This window comes from Triticum aestivum, chromosome 2B (assembly GCF_018294505.1).
Source record: "Triticum aestivum cultivar Chinese Spring chromosome 2B, IWGSC CS RefSeq v2.1, whole genome shotgun sequence".
NCBI classification, from domain to species: domain Eukaryota; kingdom Viridiplantae; phylum Streptophyta; class Magnoliopsida; order Poales; family Poaceae; genus Triticum; species Triticum aestivum.
In genome coordinates, this window is record NC_057798.1 from 95864390 (window position 1) to 95870931 (window position 6542).

A 6542-nucleotide genomic window follows, 5' to 3' on the forward strand; every position below is an offset into this window, starting at 1 on the left:
GGCAGGCCGTCCGGTCACGAAATTTGGACCCAGAAGAGCCTTTCAAACCGCCCGCAAACACCCGGGCTGACCGACACCCCCTATATCCAGCCCAGATATGGGGCGGTCCGGGTGCGCCCGCCACGTCGACTTGGCCCAGCCTGGCCCGCGGCTGCCCCACAAATATCGCTGTCCGAAAAACCCTAGACTGCAGTCAATCCGAACTCCACTTCACTCACGTCTCCGTCCACTCCACTTTCGATCCCCTCCAAACACATCCGACGGCCAGCGACCGAAGCAGCGCCGCCTCCGATGGGGACTCCGGCTCCGACGACGACTGGTCTAGCCTGCTGCGTGAAGCGGACCCCGACGATGTGGAGGAGGTCGCCCTCCGCATCGCATTGAGGCGTTCGTTCGTCGACCAAGGCAGATCCGGCAGCGGCGGATCCACTTTGTCAGCGCCCAGTGCCCGTCGACGCAGCATCAACGACGTCGCCGGCCCTTCCCGCTCGGCGCGCAACTCCGGTCACTCTGCTTCGCTTCTCCAGGTACGCCGCCCACCACCAGCACCCTTTGCTTCAGAGGTGGTGCCCGGCCACCGCTGGGTCCTCGTGCCCGCGGCGGGGCCGGCGCGCACTCGGATGCCCGAGTCGGAGGCACGAGCGCCCGGTGCGAGCGGCTGCAGGTGAGGAGAGGGCATTGGCATCTGAGTCAATGTCCGCGCGCCGTCCCCGCGTGAGCGTGCCGGTCGATCCTCAGGCAGCGCTCCTCGCTTCTGTCCTCCGCCGCTCGCTCACGATGGCGGAGACGGATGCCTGGCGCCTCCGCCGCCAGAATGGCAAGGCGCTCCGACTCGCCATCGAGTTGTCAGAGCGCGATGCAAAAAGGAGGCGGCGGCGAAGGCGGCCCGCCATGCCAAGGAGCACGACCGCCTGCTCCGCAGGCTGTCGGGCATGAGGTGCAGCTCCGACTTGGATATGACGGACGGATCCACCTCCAGCTCCGACGACGATGCGCCTCCGCACGCCGACGCCTACATGGAGGAGGGGCACAGCCGCGCCGACAGCCGGAAGGGGAAGGGGCCGGCGAGGAAATGGTGGTTTCCTCCGGCCTTCCTCATTCTTTTTATATTTTATCTATGTTTGTGGTATGGATTTGCACTGTCGGCCGTTGAATTCCGATGAATCATGTTCCTTTTGTCCGGCTAATCCGACGAATTGCGCTATGATCATGTGTTTTATGTAAAGTTGCATGAATCGCATGGTTTTGAGGTTTAGAATATAAGGGACGCGAGTGTGAAAGACGAAATATGAGGCGTACCCGGTCAGTGCCCGTGGACGTGGCCAGGCGCGTCTGCGGGCGTTTGAGGGGTTAGATTTGTCCAATGCGGCTATAGATGCTCTAAGAACCTCCTATGATCTCACGAATATATAGCACATGCCCCGGCCGGGAGTATTTGGGTAGCTCAATATACGAACAAGGGACTGAGAGGAGAGCTGGAGGTATGAGAGGAAGTAACCGACATATATTAGTGTTGTCGCCGCTGTCTCCAACTTAGTAACAGATATTTAATTTCGCAAAAAAAAAAGTAACCGGCATGTAATCAGGGTGTAATCTATTCGTCCAAGTTAAATTTTTAAAAGATCTAAAGATTAATATCATCTCCTCAATGACTTCGACAAAGTCAAAAGGATAATCACCATGGTTACATGACGATACAACCAGGTGTGGGTGAAACATGCAACTGGAGCGAGTGAGTTGCAGAAAACTGCCACATTGATGTCTAGTTTTGCAGAAAATACCGTTCTACGAATTCCTCCCAGAAAGAACTAATTCTGAGTTTAATCTTTTACAGAAAACACTGACCCATCACTTTGGGCATTTTAAGCTCGATTATGACATGTGGGTCCTGTTTTTTATAACGGCCGCGAAGTGACAACATTTGACGGTGCTACAGTGACCACCGCCGTGCCTGCTCGGTAATAATTGGCTCGAATCGGCACTTGGTAGCCCTCTCTCCTCATTTCTCGCATTTGGGTCACTCTCTCTCAGTCTCGTGCACATCCTCTCTAATCTTCTCCCTCGTCGTCGACCCGAAAGTCGGCCGCTGACCATTGCTCCACCATGCCATGGTGTCGCGAAACCAATTAGGATTCAATCCAGTACGGCACCTCCTCCTGCGATGGCATCATCAAGATCAATTTGGTAGAACTAGAGCTAGGGTTAGGGTTTGCGAATTGGGGATTTTGAGAATGAGCTCGATCTGAACCTAGGGCTTGCTTTCTTTGTTCGTGCAGCTCCTTGCGACCATGCATGATATGAATTTCACCGGCTTAACGCATATATTAGTGTGTCGAACACGACAAGCCGGCGGAGCGCTGTGTTGCATCTGAAGGAATGCACAATGGCAGGAGGTTTATTGTATGCGCTAAGAAGGTATGCGTCAGAATCAGAGACTCTTCTATTTGTTTATGAAATTTGCTATGTGTTCTGTTTACCTCTGTTCACCTCTGTTTAGTGCTTGTTGCACACTGTTTAATGTGATCAGTGCTCAATGCTTTGTTTAGCTCTGTGAAGTGATTGGTCTTTGTATAGGTCTATGTTGTCATTAGTGCTTGGTGCTCATTGTTTAAATGGGGTCATGTCATTTCAAACATCATGTCATTGAAACAACACACTACTTGTATCCAAACATCATGTAATTTCTAACCAGCCAAAGCCCCTACACCGAAGATGGCAAGCCTACTGATTCTACTTGATCGAAGCAACCACCAAGCCTAAGGGAACTCTGTTCGAACCAAAAACATCTCTCACCAGCGGGCATGACATGAAGAGAGGGTTTTGGAACGGGTCAGGTTGTCGGAGGCATGTGTGGCAGCGGTTCAAACACCCGCAAAGAGCCTACAAGACCGCGCTGGATGGCAAACTTGCGGTCCGGACGATGGGTGCGGTTTGAGATCCGCGGTGGAGATTGTAACGCCCTGAGGACATCCGCTGGTGGCCGTTACTCCTGACGGGATCTAGATTGACCCCACAGATCAATATTAGTTTTTCTTGCGTACTTTGTCCTCACTCGTGCGCACACGAAACCAACTTCCCGGTCGGTCATCCATCCTGAAATTACTCCAACCTAAGCATGCCTAATTTTGGAGTTCTTTCCAAATAACCTCTCAAAAAAGAAAAAAATTCTTATCAATATGAATAGTCAATCATCCTTATTAAGCCCGGCTATCAGAGAGATGCCCTAACAACGATCTATTTCTGCCTCGCAAAAAACAAAACAACGATCGATGCCAACAACTCCATTTTGGCAGTTCGGAGTATTAAACTAGTAGCAATCAACTTCGCATAGCAACACTATCAAATTAACCCGCCGGCACCGGCTTTTGACGCCGTGCCGTGTCACGCCCTCAGCTTTTCTGCATGGCCGGGTCGAAAGCTAGAAGAAGTGGGGGCCGAGTCATCCGAGGGAGGGTCAAATTTCATGTTCTGATCTTTTTCTCAAACCTATTCGACATTTGACCCTAGTTTGAATTTTTTTCAAGATCTGACCCTTTTGGTACCGTCAGAGACCATGACGGTAAGGTATAACAGCCTACCGCCAAAGATCCTGGCGGTAGGGTTGCATATGCCCTACCGCCAAAAACCTCCTAAGTATTGAACAGTGCGTGCTCGTGCCTACCGCCAAGCACCTTGACGGTAGGGTTTTGCAGGCTACCGCCAGCCTGTTTGGCGGTAGTGATGTTTCCTACCGCTAAAGTCCCTGGCGGTAGGCTGTTAGACCCTACCGCCATGGACTCTGGCGGTAGCAAAAGGGTCAGATCTCGAATTTTTTTTAATCTAAAGTCAGATCTCGAATAGGTTTTAGAAAAGGGTCAAAACACAAAATTTAGTCCCGACATAGGGACGCGAGGCCTAGTGGAACCATGTGCTTTGCTCCACGAGGAAATATTCGTGCCGCCTTTGTTTGACAGTCCCTGAAAACTACGGGCTCCACGAGGATTATCTTTCCATTCTTTCCTTGCTCCTCTCACAGTTGCTAAGCACGCACCGGACTCCTCCCTGTCAAGGACCGGATATTATTGTCTTTGTCTCATGGGTTTAATTATTTTTTGGTTTTTTCTTAATTGCAAACTCTGTGATGCATTGGCTGTCTTTGTCCCGCTGGATTTGAATGTGACAACGAAACGGCAACGACCTTTTTAGTTTTTTTTAGGGGTTGACTTTTTTAGTTAGGCGGTGGTATGGGCGATGATGGGCCAGTAGTTCATGTCATCTTCCATTTCTTTTGATTTGTATCTCCCTTTATTTATGCTTGCTGAGATATGGATAAGTTTTTATATACAGTAATGCTAACTAGTAACGGGCGAACATTCGTTGGGAAATGAATTGTCTTCAAATTGCTCTTGACCACGAGGAAATTTCCACTGTATCTAGAACACAAATACATCTCTTTCGGGAGGACTAGCTCGTCGCAATTTTTTTCTGTTTTCTTTGTTAGTAAGAAGTACAAGTAATATTTTTTTTCTGAAACCATAAGAATGGTGGAGTATATCTCTACTAGCAGTACTAATCCAATGTATTGACAAGTAAAAAAAGGAATGAATTGATCAAACATCAGCTATTCATGCATCTCCATTGGGCAGCTTGGCGTATCTGTATCTGTGGGCTGCCACCACCTCCTCCTCCTCCCTGCTGTCCCTGCACTCGAAGTAGTACGCCGTGACGGCCGCGACGGAGAACACCTCCACGCGCCGAGCAGGGCCACATAGGCGGCCCCGGCGGCCACCCCGGCGCACGGGCTCCGCGGCCTCCACCTCAGCGCCAGCGTATACACCGGCGACACCGCGGCGCCGAGCGCGCACATCGCGACCACGTAGAGCGCCGCCCGCGCGCTCCTCCTCTCCATCAGCCGCCACGCGCGGGACACCGCCGCCGCGCCGTGCCGCCCCGGCTTCGCCACCAAGACCACGACCGCCACCGCGCAGACCACGGTGAGGTAGACCAGGAAGAGCGACGTGAGGGGCACGAGAAGCACGTCGAGGAAGAGAAGCAGCAGGGAGCGCTCCAGGAGGTAGACCGTGGCCAGCGCCAGCAAGACGATGGCGCCCACGCAGGCCACCTCGAGGACGTACCCGAAGGCCACGGTCGCGACGGGGCCCCATAGGTTGCCCCTCGCGCTGCCCAGAAGGGCACTAGATTAATAGGTTAGTCCCCAAAAATAATATATAATTACATGTAATTTCGTAATAAACATCCAAGATTGATACTATAATAGCATGAAACAGTAAAAAAAATATAGATATGTTGAAGACATATCACCGACACACCAGGGTGATCATAGGCGGCGAAGGCCAGGACGTCGGCGCAGGAGACGGTGGTGTTGCATGAGGCCTCGACCCGAGTCTCGATGCCATCTATAATCTTGTAGTCACGCACCAACTTCGCGTTCGGCGCCTCATTCTTCTAGCCGATGAAGTTGGCCATGTCATCGAGGAGTATGGAACCGTCGCTGCCCTGCAACACACGCTCGCATCAATGGTCGAACCAGAAGGAGAAAGATTTGGAACCGGGTGCATGAGAGGCAACTAACATAGGCGAAGCAGTTGTGGAAGAAGAGGCAAAGATGGAGGCACCCATGCGCGCCTCCTTCTGCATGGCCTACACCATGCCACGACACACGATTTGCTAGAGTGTCGGGCAAGTCACATCGTCGAAGGTGGCAAGAGCTACGCTTGGGTGGTGGCGAGGGTCGCCGCCGCAAGAAGCACAACCACCGTTGAGCGTCGCGCCAACACCACCAGCTCCATCCTGAACACTTGCTAGAGAAATAGAATAAGAAAAAGGTGCTGCTACTCTCCCGGTCTACCTCTAGCACCAGTGGCGGAGCTAGCTCAAATACATTGGGGACAAAATACAAATCATCATTGTCTGGGGAGCAAATGCTAAAAAAAATTATACTTCTGCTTCGATACACCCCAAAAAACACATCGACGGCTCAGATTACTTCATACCCCTTCATGATGAAGGGTAAGATGGTCTTTTCATTAAGTACGATACGAGTTTTTTTTTGAGAAACCGATACGAGGGGTTCGTTTTTTTAAGACAATCTCGCATGCTTTATTCATCGCCCATAATGTTTACAAGAATAAAATCAAGATCTCCTGGTTGTCCTAGCCAAACATAACGACCATAATCTAAGGATAAAGCATATCTAGCGAGATTGTGAGCCTCGAAGTTCGAGCTCCTATACTCATGAACTACTTTACATGAATGGAAAGAGTATGCACGAAGAATTATTTCATGCACTATAGCTCCATAGCCAGCCGCCGAGTTCTTCTGGACATCTTCAACCACCCTCTTGCAATCTGTAGCAATTTGAATGGAGCTCTCATAAAGATCCTCAGCCAGAGATTGGCCTTCCCTTACTGCTATTGCCTCTAGTGTGCTTACATCCGTAATATACTTGATTTTTAAGATCGAAGTACCCAAGAAACCTCCCCTATGGTCTCGGCACACTGCTCCCACGGCACCAAATTCCCCTTGCATGGACACTGCCGCAT

General features: G+C 51.1%; 1 pseudogene; it reads right to left on the bottom strand.

Annotated features, from left to right (window-relative positions):
* Positions 1-4604: 4604 nt before the first annotated feature.
* Positions 4605-5637, bottom strand: LOC123039027 (uncharacterized; annotated as a pseudogene).
* Positions 5638-6542: the final 905 nt, after the last annotated feature.